General features: G+C 40.8%; 2 long non-coding RNA genes across 3 annotated transcripts; one reads left to right on the plus strand and one right to left on the minus strand.

Annotated features, from left to right (window-relative positions):
- Window positions 1–6,202: 6,202 nt before the first annotated feature.
- On the minus strand, window positions 6,203–8,175 carry LOC112445059 (uncharacterized). The gene is made up of 2 exons (XR_003033454.2): window positions 7,880–8,175; window positions 6,203–6,575 (listed from the first exon to the last, which is right to left on the minus strand). It is a non-coding gene; the product is annotated as an uncharacterized lncRNA (long non-coding RNA).
- A 60-nt stretch (window positions 8,176–8,235) lies between these two features.
- Window positions 8,236–9,032, plus strand: LOC112445058 (uncharacterized). Of its 2 annotated transcripts, none has more exons than XR_003033452.2 (2): window positions 8,236–8,367; window positions 8,651–9,032. It is a non-coding gene; the product is annotated as an uncharacterized lncRNA (long non-coding RNA). The 2 variants fall into 2 exon arrangements; XR_003033453.2 differs by having other exon boundaries at window positions 8,237–8,362.
- Window positions 9,033–13,611: the final 4,579 nt, after the last annotated feature.

The raw sequence follows: 13,611 nt of genomic DNA on the forward strand, positions 1-13,611 counted from the left end.
GAGAAGTATCGCACCACTGGTTGTAGGTGTGGTTGCTTTTCACCACACCAAATATTAGTCAACATAGTTCAGAGTAACTCAAGGAGTAACTCAAGTAACTCAAGTAATTCAAGGAGTATTGTACCATGACCAGTCAATGTGAAGAGGGTCAAATGATACAAAATCTCTTACTCTGGTATATTAAAAGACCAAAAGAAGTTTATCAGTATATAAACCAAAAGACAAAAGAGGTGTTGGATGCTTTCCAAATAGGATGGTACACATCTCCATACATGACAATAAGGGGGAAAAGTAGCTAAGACATTAACCAATTGAAAGAGGGAAAACTAACCATTACAGGTTATATCTGAATTCATTTGTATGGCTGAGTACAAAATTAATATATATTCCATACACACTTTCATATAATTCAGTAAATAATCAATTAAAATAGATAATACTGTTAATTACTCAATTCAGAAAAGCAATTTAAAAGAAATAGTGCCTAAGAATATACTTGAAATATCCTAAAAGCCACTTAAAGAATATTTTGAAATGTGAAAGGGGGGATATAAAAGAATACTCAAGCAAACACAAATGCAAACTCGGGTCTGAAATAGGATGGCACAACATCCTATTTGGCACCACTAAAGATGCTAATTTTTCCTGTGTGAGGAGATAGAGGAGGTGCGGACTTGTGTGCTGCCTCATACCAACAAGGTGACAGCAAATTTGTCTCCACTTGCTTGAGTTGCAACAGTGCTTGGTGATCTCATGATCTTCAAGTGTAAAATCTCCTGTGGACCAGGCTATTCCAGAATTATCCACAAGTAAAAAAAATTCAAATTATATGAAACACTAGTTTTGTGACATTGGACATCAGGCAGCCACAGTAATATTCCTAAGTGTGAAAAATACTTAAAGTGCACCCTAGTATTGCCTCAGTTTACAGTCAGGAGCAAACATCCAACTTGCCTGTTTGTTTATGAGTGTGCATTGGCTTGTTTGTTTACTCTTGCTGATCCCAAATGGAAAGCAGATGTGAAAAGTCCTCCAAGACTCCCAAAGTTTTCTCTTGATTGTTGTCCCGTAGATCTTAACTTTCTATTGAAGATGTTTAACATCCCCTTCCCATTATGTCTCTTTCCCCAAACCTGGGCTCTCTCCATTCAGAGTGGGCACTTCTTTTTGCCACGAGTCCCCCTGGGGGAGTTAGAGTGGGAGGGTGAACCAGCCCCAAGCTCTCCCTGGTCTGTGGACGGTGACAGCTCAGAGAACCTCCAATAGCTGAGGGAAGACAACACACACTTGGCTGAGCAGGAGTGGATCCAGTCATCCAAGCCACATCTGAATGATGACAAAGATTCATTCCTGGATTCCCATCACATGCTCTGGAAGGCCATCTGTTGCCACCTGTGGCTGTCCTAGGCTGAAATGGAGTCTAGTTGGTAACAATACCCCAAATGTCACTGACCATCTGCTCATCGAACTCATTTCCTTAAAAGCTGTTCGCCACCCAAAACAGCATTTCTGAGAATCTCTAGAGAGAGGTGTATACACACTGAAATGGAGCAGGACCCTATAGTCCTTTCCCCCGACTCCATGTCTTCCACCTACCTTTTGTCTTTAGAAAAACTTTAGTCAAAGAATAAACTTAATCAGAGAAGTCAGAAAATGTAAAAGCAAAGGAAAACAGTCTAAAAAGACAAAACAATATTAATTTAGTCAAAAGCCAAGGACCTTTATTTCCTCCTCAAGGATTATAGATAATATTCTGAGCCATATCCTTTGAGCTGTCTTGTAGATAGACTGAAACCCCAACCAGGTGGAAGAAGTTAAGTACACGATGACAAAACTGCTGCTATGACATAAGCTGCCACAATTCTGAGAACTGGTCTCAAAGATATGGGAATAAACTAACCCTGGAACTGACAATAAAGTTGAAGCTAATCAGACCACCGCATGACGGATTTCAAGATTACTGTTAGAGCTGACTGTGCTGTTTCTGCATGTAGCCCCATCTGTCTGCTTATACATCCCTGAAACTCTTGCCTACTGATTATCAGTGGTGGGGAGTCAGCCTGTGGACAGGAGTGCCCCACCCCTCTCTGTTGCCAGCCTCGGAAATAAAACAAACTCCTTTCCACCAACCTTGCCTCTTTATTGCCTTCAGAGCAGTGAGCAGTAGGACCCCACTTTTGATAACAACACCATGGAGACAGTATACGGGTTGGGGGTGCAGTGACCATAACCGAGTGGGGGTATCTCACACACTCACTCTTTATTTAACATAGAGTTTAATAACAGGGCTATAAATAAAGTTCCAAGTGCTATGGGAAACTAGGGGAGCTTCTCTGACCTCTGCATGCTGAGGAACCACTCGGGCAGGACATGACATGTTATACCTACCTTGAGGCCCTCTAGACTGGATGACAAGAACTGAGTTGTGGATACCTTCAGCCTAAGATCTTCATAAAATCCCAGAGAGAGACCCGTGCCTACTCACTCAGGACATTTTCAATCAGGACAGACCACAGAGGTCTTGCTCTCTTTTTCCCTGGAAGAAGATTTTAAGGTCTATAATGTAAACATTCCTTTGTTGTTGTTGTCATTTAGTCTTTAAGTGGTTTCCAACTCTTTTGCAACCCCACGGACTGTGTAGCCTGCCAGTCTCCTCTTTCCATGGGATTCTCCAGGCAAGAATACTGGAGCGAGTTGCCATTTCCTTCTCCAGGGGATCTTCCCAACCCAGGGATCGAACCCACGTCTCCAGCATCTCCTGCATTGGCTCTTTACCACAGAGCTACCTGGAAAGCCCATAGGCAGCAGAAAACTCATCTGACAATTCTCTGGGACTGGGATTCCTGAAACTTGAATACGTGCTCAGCTCGAGAAAGAAAGTGTAATTCCAGTTTATTGAAAATTTTACACAAACAGTGGGTAGAGTATTGCAAACAATGTCAAAAAGATTCTAACCTTGACTTATGTATTTTGATTCTGGTTCTTCAAAGCCAGGTCTCACCTCAACATCCAGTAGGCTGCTTTCTACAATCACCCAGGACTCTCCACTTCAGGGTTTTTCTACTCGCCCTTGGCACATGCTGGATGTGACTCAAAGCCAATTGGAAGTGTGAGAGATTTATTATCCCTAGAAGCATCTTTGTTAAATAATGGTTGGGGTTTTGGTGGCTGCATACTCCAGCTTCCTTGTCCCATACTTGAGATGGATTTGAGGTGCATTCTACATAGTCTCCCATCATACTCCCTCCATGAATAAGCTCCAGTTGCTCCTAGTGCCCACCTGCTAGATCATCCCTCTTAATTGGCTGCCTTCCTTCTAAGTTTCACTTCCCCACACACTGCTCTCTAAGGTTCCCTCTCAAGTAAACTATTTATATTCACAGGTTTGTCTCAGGGTCTACTTATGGGAAATGCACACATAGACACCGTATACATGAAAAATGCATTTAACTTATTCTCATACTCAAATGTTTGGCTGGAAGTAGAATTCTAGGTTTCAAATTATTTCCCACCAATATTTGAAAGATAGAGCCTATACCATTATTTTTCTCTTGGGTGTGACTGCTTGCATTTTTTATATACAAGGTCTCTGTGTGTACATTTCTGGAAAGTAGACCCTGAGACAAACCTGTGAATATAAATAGCACTTCCAACTGGCCTTGGGTCATGTCCTTCTCTATTGATGAAGTACATCAGGAATATGGAAATGTACGGAATGTATGGGAAACAGTATAAGAAATGTCTGTATACTCATCTTCCAGCTAAGGAAATAAAACTTCAAACACGGTGGCTCCATTTGTCCCTCATGTAAACACTATCCTGGATTTGGGCTTCGCCATTCTCATGTCTGTGGAATGATTATGTAGAGCAAGTAGGGGTCAAAACCCAATAATTTTGGAGTTTCCAGATTGGTGAACCCACAGAGATGCAGGGAGAGTGGCCTGCCTGGCAAGGGCACCGAAGCTCTGTGTCCTTTCCTCATACCGGGGCCTACGCATCTTCCATCTGGCTGTTCCTGCATTATGTTCTTTTAAAATAAACTGTTCATCTAGCACTAAAACCCTCCTATGTTTGGTGGTTATGAAGCAGAGAGACACTGGGGAGAAATTACTTATAATTTACCAATCAAACAATGGTATTTTAACAGCAGTGATAAAATGTACAGTATTGGAGATGATTATTCACCTCTTAAACCTTATTATAGGCTTCCTGGGTAGCTCAGCTGATAAAGAATCTGTCTGCAATGCAGGAGACCCCAGTTCAATTCCTGGGTCGGAAATTTCCCCTGGAGAAGGGATAGGCTACCCATTCCAGTATTCTTGGGCTTCCCTGGTGGTTCAGACAGTAAAGAATCTGCCTGCAATGCAGGAGACCTGGATTTGATCCCTGGGTTGGGAAGATCCCCTGAAGGAGGGCATGGCAACCCACTCCAGTATTCTTGCCTGGAGAATTCCATGGACAGAGAAGCCTGGCTGGCTATAGTCCATGGAGTCGCAAAGAGTCGGACATGACTGAGCGACTCAGCACATATCCCCAAACAAATGTGAAAATGTTAACAGTACTAAAAGGATTGCTAAGCTTTTTGCTATGAATGAATGAAATCATTTTCAGAATCATAGAATTACTGGAAAGGAAATGGTGAAAAGTCACTGTTGTCCACACAAAATAAATACATATGGAAACCAAAGCCCAATGGAGTCTTTTATTTTCTAACTATTGAGTGATCGAGATATATTTTAGTTTTACAAAGCAGAGAAATTAAACTGTGTTCTACTTCTAAGAATGTTGGTGTACATGAATGCAATTAAATGATAAATTTTCTTAAATTTAAATCTAAGTGATTTAAGTGAAGTCTTTTTAATTACTCATGATCTTTAATTCTAAACTTCCAGAATCATTGTTTAAGTTAAATGGGCTTATATAGGATTTCATCCTTCTGTTCTTTTATTTAATGACATGGTTCAAAGTTACCACTGCCATAAGCATTGATTCATGTCATGCTTCACGTTAACTTGGCTGTGTTAATTCTGTATCACTCTAATTAGACGAAATCCATCTTTACTATAGTATTCAGTAGGTAAAAACAATAAATTCATGTTGTTCCTTATGTTAAAATGTGTTTTCTTTAGTCCCTGTGATAAAGAGACAACAATCATTTTACCATTTAAAAAAAACACACAATAATTTTGTCCTCTAACCCCTCCCAATGCCCTTGGGTTCTTCTTTCTCTGCTCCCCATCATCAGTCCCAGGGTCAGCCTCATGATTTTTTTGGAGCACTCTCAGATAATAGAATGTCTTTGGTGACCTTAGTATTCCACACAATCAGTGTTCAGTAGTTTATATGTCCTGTTCAAGGTAATAATCACAACTCTAATCTTCTTTCAGTGTCAAAGCCTGTCCCTTCTCAGGCCTGGCCCAGGCTGCAGCCTGCAGTAGGAAAGGGAAACAAGGTGTAGCATGATGCTTCCACTGGGGCTCAGCCAGCATCTGCTTCCCTACCCCTTTTCACCTACTTGTCCCCCAGGGTCTGTTGCACACAAGAACAAGAGGTCTAGGTCACAACCAGTCCCCCTATCTGGATCAAGTTTGTGGTGGTGTGGTGTTTAGTCACTAAATTGTGTCCTATTCTTTGCAACACCATGTTGCAAACCCCATGTTGCAACCCTGTTAGGCTCCTCTGTCCATGGGGTGAAGTTTAGCCACTGTTCAAATCTGACTGTTTAAATTTTTTCCCTTGGCGGGGTCTTTCATAGCTACTTTAAAGACCACATCTCTGGGCCTTGATGTATGTAGTTCCATATGTATGATAATGTACATATGTAGTTCCCTGACATACAGCTTCCACACAGAGGAGAGCTCCCCCTATCCTCCCAGTCTCTCCCATTTTAAATTTATTTGTGGTTCTGACTTATTCCCACTGTCTCCCTCGAACCTCAGGGGAGACAAATCAAGACCCCCCAAGTGGCCTTCTTGAAGCCCTAATCCCCCCTAGTAAATTAGGGCATTTTTCACATGTAAATGCAACAGATTTTCCAACTTCTCTCAAGAGGGCCCCTCTAAACTGAAATCCCCCAGACTCTAAGTGAGTCAACATTCTCCAAAGGTGAGTAACCAGACTTCACATGTTTGTGGACTTTGGGTAGCAGGGAGAAAGTTCAGAGGTACAAGCGGCCCATGAACAAAAAACACATCAAACCAGAAGAGGTGAAAACACAACTTCAATTTTAATGGTCCCTTCAGGGGAAAGATTTGTTGATCCACACCATTTTTCATAATTCTCAGGGGCCATAGGTGGAAGTCACATGATATTTAGGGAAAGGCCAACTCCACCCTGGTGTTTTTTGTGTCAACCCCCATAGCCACTTTGTCAGCGCCTCATCATTTCTGTGCCTCCCTAGCTGCCTACCAAGTAAAAACATCAGCATGTTTCTGGAGGCCACGGTGGGTTTCAGGTATTCATCTGCTATCCTGATGATGGGTGTGGGCGTTCCAGGACTGACTTCAGAGGCTCCTTTATCCATGACTGGTTGACGCCACAGATGGGCTTCAGCAAGAGAACACAACTGAGAAAACCTGTGAAAGATGATGGAATCCAGAATTACCAGTAGGAAAAATACCAAGTGGTTCCAGAAGCCCCTCTGCATTTCCATCTTCCCTAACAGACACACGTGCCCATGTGTGCACACACACACACACACACACACACACACACACGGTCATAAAATACTGCCTTGAGGCAACATCTGATTGCTTTATGATTTAATTCCCATGTATCTATGAAAATATTTTTATTTTAATATACTGTATGACACATGCCCCCACCCCCACCCCCTGGACTAATCCCTCACATTTTCTCTTCAAGGTATTTTTATAATCTAGTCCTCCAGTTCCACACACACAATCAAAATCTTGTGATTTATGACTGAGATTGCACTGAATTCAAAGATTAATTTAGGGAAGAATTTATATCTTTCCAAAAATTAGTCTTCCTTTCCAAAAGAAAGTTACTTAAAAATATCATAAAGTGTCCACATAGGAAGTTCATAAAAAGTTTCATGTATGTTTTTCCTATGTTTTTTAAAAAGTTAATTGTATTTGTAGATGTTTTACACTGCTTGATACCATTTGAATAGAATATTTTATTTCTATTATATTTCCTAATTATTAGAAGCATATGCAGAATCTATTTTTATGTGTTTAACTTATATCAACAATCTTTCCTGATCTACTTGCCTTGACTATTCCAAGAAGGCAATACCTTAAGAAAAGGACAGTTTGCTACCTTTTTGTTAATAAAATACTATACACTAATAATAGCTCTCATCCCTCTTCAATTTCTTTTAGACACTGAGCACACTATTTTAGTCTCTTTCCATGACTCTATATGAGATGGGAGGAAATCTGGAAGACAGAACCTCTCAAAGAAGGGTGTGTGTGACCTGGGTCCATCTCACAGACCTCCTTGCCTCAGTTTCTTCAGTTGTCACATGAAATTGACCACAGTAGGGTCACCAGTGTAGGAATATATCAAATTTCTTCATAGTACTCATGCTAGACTCTTAGGAAAGCACTATCAAAACAAAAACAAAAAACACCACCACCACCACCACCAACAGAGTCCTGTCCTCACAATTACCCCTCTTACAGCCTGTAAGAACCCATGTCATGACACTAAACAATACCCACTTGGATCACTCATCAATGTCAGTTATGTAGCTGTTCTGTATCAAAGACTTGCAAGGTAATATGGCATGAGAAGTATGGCTACTCAGTCAAAATTTCTACAATTAGACACCCCACTTATGACGTGAATTGTGCATTTCAGAGTTGTGGCCAAGGCTGTATCTAGAGATCGAGAAAGAAGCAGAAAATTCTACCTGAGGCCAAGTTCCTGTTTGGCACTTGAGGCCAAAACTGCTCAATACTGACCAGAAGACCTATGGATATGCAATGGGCATTTTAACTCCTAACACAGGAAACATTTAATGGGAGAGATTTTGAATGAGTCAGGAAAGATCTCTGAGGCCAAGAGAACTGAGTATCCTTCCAGGGAACAGATATGAAGATGGTAGCCAAATATGGGTAGTATTTTCCCCTTTTACTAGCACCTCTCAGTCACTCAGTGTTCAGCCTCACACCAGAGATAACCTAGCTGGTGGTATCCATGGCGCCAAAATCAGAAAGTTCTTTGAGGCATTGTGAGTCATCATGACTCCTGGGTCTGACCAACCAGGCTCTCACAAGGGATAAGACAGGGAGAGAGAGAGAATCCTCTTACTAACTTCTTGCGGTCTCTTCAGGACTCTCCTTCCAGAGAAACCTGAGTGGTCTGGGTGGTAAGCTATCCAGATATATACAAAGTAAGGTAACATTGTTTTTTACCATCACCATACTAGTCCACCTGATAAACTCCAACCCTACAGTATGAGACTGTCATTTGCTTTATAGAGAATGATGTGGAGCACAGGCTCTAGAAACAGGCTTGGTTAGTTCCAATCCCCGCTCTGTGTTACCTTGGACAAGTTAGATGAGACCCCAAAGCAATCTCTTATGAGCACTGCTGGGAACGTGTGTGTGTGTGAGAGAGATTGTGAAGGGAAGAAGCCCCTGGGTCCACTGGATTCAGTGTATTTCATCATCTTTTTCAGGCCTTCTCGGTTGTGCTCTCTTGCTGAAGACTGTCTGTGGCATCAACGATTCATGGATAAAGGAAGCTCTGAAGTCAATCCTAACACACCTACAGTAACTATCAAGAAGGAAGAAAAACACCCAAAATCCCGCAGGGTCTCCCAAAATGTGCTGGTCTTTTTACTTGATAGGCAACTGGGGAGGCACAGAAGTGATGTGGATTTGTCCAAGTGGGTGTGGATGCTGACATAAGCCACAACCAGGGTAGAGTTGGCTATTGCCAAAAAGTCATAATATCTAAGTGCTTATGTATGCCCATAATTTTAGAAAAAAAAGCAAAAAAAATGTGGAATAACAAACTCCTCCTTTGTTTCAGTTGTTAAAATAAAAGCTGAATTTTCATCCCTTTTGACTCAATATGTGTTTATGCTGATACAGTTTTCCTGGGTTACACTGGAAGGGGGATTCTGTTCATCCTAACAGTCTACGCAGAGGCTCTCAGACATAGCAGAGATGGTGCGATCACACTGCATGTCCGATTTCTTTCACCTTTAATTAAAAAAAAATCAAGGGACATTATATAGTTCTAAGTCACTCAAGGACCCAAGACTCCCGTCCCCTAGGCCTTTTGGAAAGACACTCATTGTGTTGCACTCTAAAACCTGTTTGCTTATCCTGGTGAGAAGACACTGTTTAAGAACAGGCCATAAGGTGGGGAGTGGTGGCATTTAAGACAATCTTTTTAAAATGTTGATGCTCATGAGAATATCATTTAAATATTCTGCAGCATCAACTCGTCTTTGTTGGCTCTATTTACTATTAAAAAAACAACAACACAAGGCATTTAAAAATGGGAACATACATTCAGAGCTTTCTAATGGTACTACTTGTCATTGTCCCCAAACAAGTGGAATCCTTGGGTCCCTTATCTGCACCATGTGAAGTACACCTGTTCAGGCCACAGCTGGGTGAACAGAATCCATTGGACTGAAGTGATGCCAGCGAAGATAGCTCCCCAAGACATGTGCTGGGAAAACCATGATGCCCACTGGGGTACAATGGAAATGGGAAGTTGGGAAATTGGGCATTCAGAGTGGGAGCTAAGCTGAGAGGAGGACAGGATGAGCTGAGAGGCAGGAGCTGCGGGGGTGTGAGAAAGCCTGCTGACCAGTGAGATGTTCGGCTGGGACTCTTGCCCTTGTTGGACTTGGCAGACTCCCCAGAACGATTGGTATCCATACTGCACATCTCCCAAGGGTGGTCTGATCATCCACGGAGGACAGACGGCTGACAAGGGTATCACATGCACTCATGTGACCTCTGACTTCTCACCCATGGAGGGGCAGGGTATGGACTCACATAAGAGTCCAGGGGGCTTCAAGCCCAGAGAGGCCCTCCTCACAGAGGTTCATAAATGTGCTGAGTTTAAAAGAGGCAACTAAATATCCCTTACGTACTGGGAGCATGAGCTCTCAAGATGTCCACTTGGAGGGCTTGATTTGTTTCTCCAGAAGTCAGAATCACAAATACAAAGTTCAAAAAAAGGTAGAAAAGGGTAGAAAATATGAAATTCAAAAAGGCTGGCAGAAAGAGAGAGAGTTAGAGAGAGAGAGAGACACACACACACACACACACAGATGGCTGGAATCCTCCTAAAGGAGTTTTTACCATGAGATGTTTGCAGAGGCTATATGCAGCTTTAACAGAGGATCAGGATGCAGGTGAGGCTCAGGGATTAGGCTAATTGGAGAGTGTCTCACACAGTGCCACAGAGAGACATACTGTCTCCTTAATTTCTGCATGCTGCCTCTCCTTGGCCAATGTATCTGCTAGCCAGAGAGAAAGAAAACCATGGTAACAGCAGTCTATGGATGTCAGCCTTCTGGGGCACAGAGCAGTGGAGAGAAGGGAATAGAATTATCTGGGTGGACAAACAGAATAAACAGTCCTCCACTTTTTCCACAGGCAGCATCTACTGTTGGTTTGCTCAGAGGAAGGAACACTTTGCCCAACATAGCCACCTTATCACTGAAAGGTGAGATAGATTTGGCCATAGTCCTGCCTGGAAGCTAAATTATAACCTTAGTGGCCAGCTGTCAGTTTTGTAACCCAACGACCCAAAAATGGACGGTTAACGATCCACCAACCAAGGAGTATTTAGGGCTGGTTCACCCTGCTACCCTGACTCCCCCATGGAGACCTTAAATGACAATGAGAGGTTCTCAGCCCGGATGGAGAGGGGCAGGAACTGGGGAAAGAGGGCACAGGGGGACAAAAGGTGTTAAACTCCCTCATTATCATATATTCCCTGTATACATATATTTCCAGATATATTATATTTAAGTTGGTACCTTAATTATTAAAATAATTACTGATAATAACAATACTGTTTCCAGATATATTTAAGTTGAAATAATTACTTAAATATATCAGTAATTATTGAAACAATTACTGATAATAACAATACTCATCAATTTATTCAACAAATAGTTCTTGACAATTCTGTGTGCCAGCCACACAACAATGATCAAAAGATATAATATTCCTGCCCTCATTGAAAGAACTTCCCTGATACCTCAGTTGGTAAAGAATCCGCCTGCAATGCAGGAGACCCAGTTCAATTCCTGGGTTGGGAGCTTACATTATAATTAAGATTTATTGATTTCTCAGGTCCTGTGCCAAACACTTCATGAGTACTGTATATTCCTTTCAATAATGCTGTGGAGTAGGTACTCTTAGCTAGTCTTTCAGCTAAAGAAGCTATAATTCAAATAACTTCAACAATTTGCCTAAGATAAAACACATTACTGCAGTGGGCAGCCTATCCCTTCTCCAGGGGATCTTCCTGACCCAGGAATTGAACTGGGGTCTCCTGCATTGCAGGCAGATTCTTTACCAACTGAGCTATGAGAGAAGCCCATATTTTACAAAAATGGATTTCGAACCCAAGCAGAGCTTCACCTAAAATCAGTGCTCTTAAATACTATGTTACTATTTATATTCACATTAGCTAAAACTATAGCTGAATATATGGTCATAGAATATCCACATGACTACTGAATATTTAAATTTTATTTAATAAATGAATAGAAGTGTTTAATGAAATCATTTATTTAATTGTCATTCCTCAGAGTCAATCATTCACATGAATATTAAATTATAGAACTCATTTTGTATTGCCTTTGATAGATTCTTTCTGTACTTTGTAAATTTACATGTGGCCATGTATGACAATGTATGACAACATAGATAATTTTTCAATTAAACTTGGAAGAGACACAGAGATATTTACTAAAGTTTTGTGAAGATAAGAAGAGATTATATCACATATCACACAGTTAAACTTGCTAAAAATAAACCTCTAGTTTCCCAAATTTCACCTAACTACTGTTAGATTTATCACCCTAGTATCAGTGTCTTCTCTCTCACAGGTTCCCCCAACCCTCTCCCAGGCCACTCTACATCCTCAGAATTTCCCTAGTCCTTTATAGCCTCTCGCCAAAATTTGGTTTGCCAGTCTACCTAATAATAATAGGACTCATTCAAGCAATGAGATTTCAGCAAAGCAGATATGCTTGGCAGCCACTCTCTTTGTGTCTCTGGCTAGTTTCATCTTAACACAATACATTTTACAAATATTTTTACAGTTTGAATTTTATATTTTGTAGTTTTTAATAGCTTGAAAATTATATCTCATTTTTAAAATCATTTTATTTCAATGGAAAATTTAAACAGTGAAAAATGTAAAAAAAGGAATGTTCTATAATTGCATCCATGCTCAAGAATTAACCAGAATTAAAATTCAGAAATATATTGTGACCATGTTTCCATATGATTAAATACTTTCCGATCACACAATCTTTTACTGACTGAGTCAACATATATTCATTGATTCATTAAAATATATTTTTAGACCACTACTTATGTGCTCTTAACACGTATATGGTGTTTTTGACAAATTATATAGAGTAAATAATAATTTTTAAACAAAATTTCAGCCGTATACCTTTATATTGATCATTTGTAATTTAGTACATTAGCTTTAGATTTTATGCTGCCGCTGTGCCTGCTGCTGTCACTTCAGTCGTGTCTGACTCTTTGCAATCCTATGGACTGTAGCCCTTTCCTCCAGGTTCCTCTGTCCATTGCATTCTCTAGGCAAGAATACTGGAGTGGCTTGCCACTTTCTCCTCCAGGGAATCTTGCCCACCCAGGGATGGAATCTGTGTCTCCTGCAGCTCCTGCATGCAGACAGATTCTTTACCACTGAGCCATGAGGAGATCCTTAGAGTTTATAGAACTAATCAAATGAAAATATTAAGATAAAGTATGGAAAAACCATTGAATACATTTTTTAAAACATGGTTATATAAATAAAAACCAAAATATTTATTTTTGTTACAGATTTAATTTTTCATTAAAACGGTAAAACTAGTCTCTGAAATATGTACCTTTGAAATGAAAGTCATCTTTGAAAAACATTGTCATTTTTGTTGAGAACATATATGCTTGGGGAAAACATAATTGTTTTGTTTTGTTTCTAGGCAGCAAATTATGCTCAGAGACTGAGATTGTCTTTGACAATTTATGTAACACAGGTTCACTGAGGGAGATAGAGTAATTTCACAATCCAATAGCATACAGGATAATTTCTCTTAAAAAGCCAATAAAGAAATAAAAGAGTTCAAATCAATACTGGAGTAATGACACTATGGTTCCGGACAAGAGGGAGACAAATAAAGTCCAAATTTAGTTGAGCTGCACCTTTCTACAGCACGCCCTCCAGAGAGTGGGCTTGGTCGACCACAAGCAGATGCCCAGCTGCCAGGGCAAAATGTTGCTAGACCACGTTGCTAAGGAAGGTAGAAGCCATGCTAGAGGACAGGGCACGTTCCTAGGAAAGGAAGACACCATATTGGCAGCCAAAGCGATCTCCTTGGGCTGCTGCAGGCAGGCAAAGAGTCATATCGTCCAGGCGGGA

This window comes from Bos taurus, chromosome X, assembly GCF_002263795.3.
Source record: "Bos taurus isolate L1 Dominette 01449 registration number 42190680 breed Hereford chromosome X, ARS-UCD2.0, whole genome shotgun sequence".
NCBI classification, from domain to species: Eukaryota; Metazoa; Chordata; class Mammalia; order Artiodactyla; family Bovidae; genus Bos; species Bos taurus.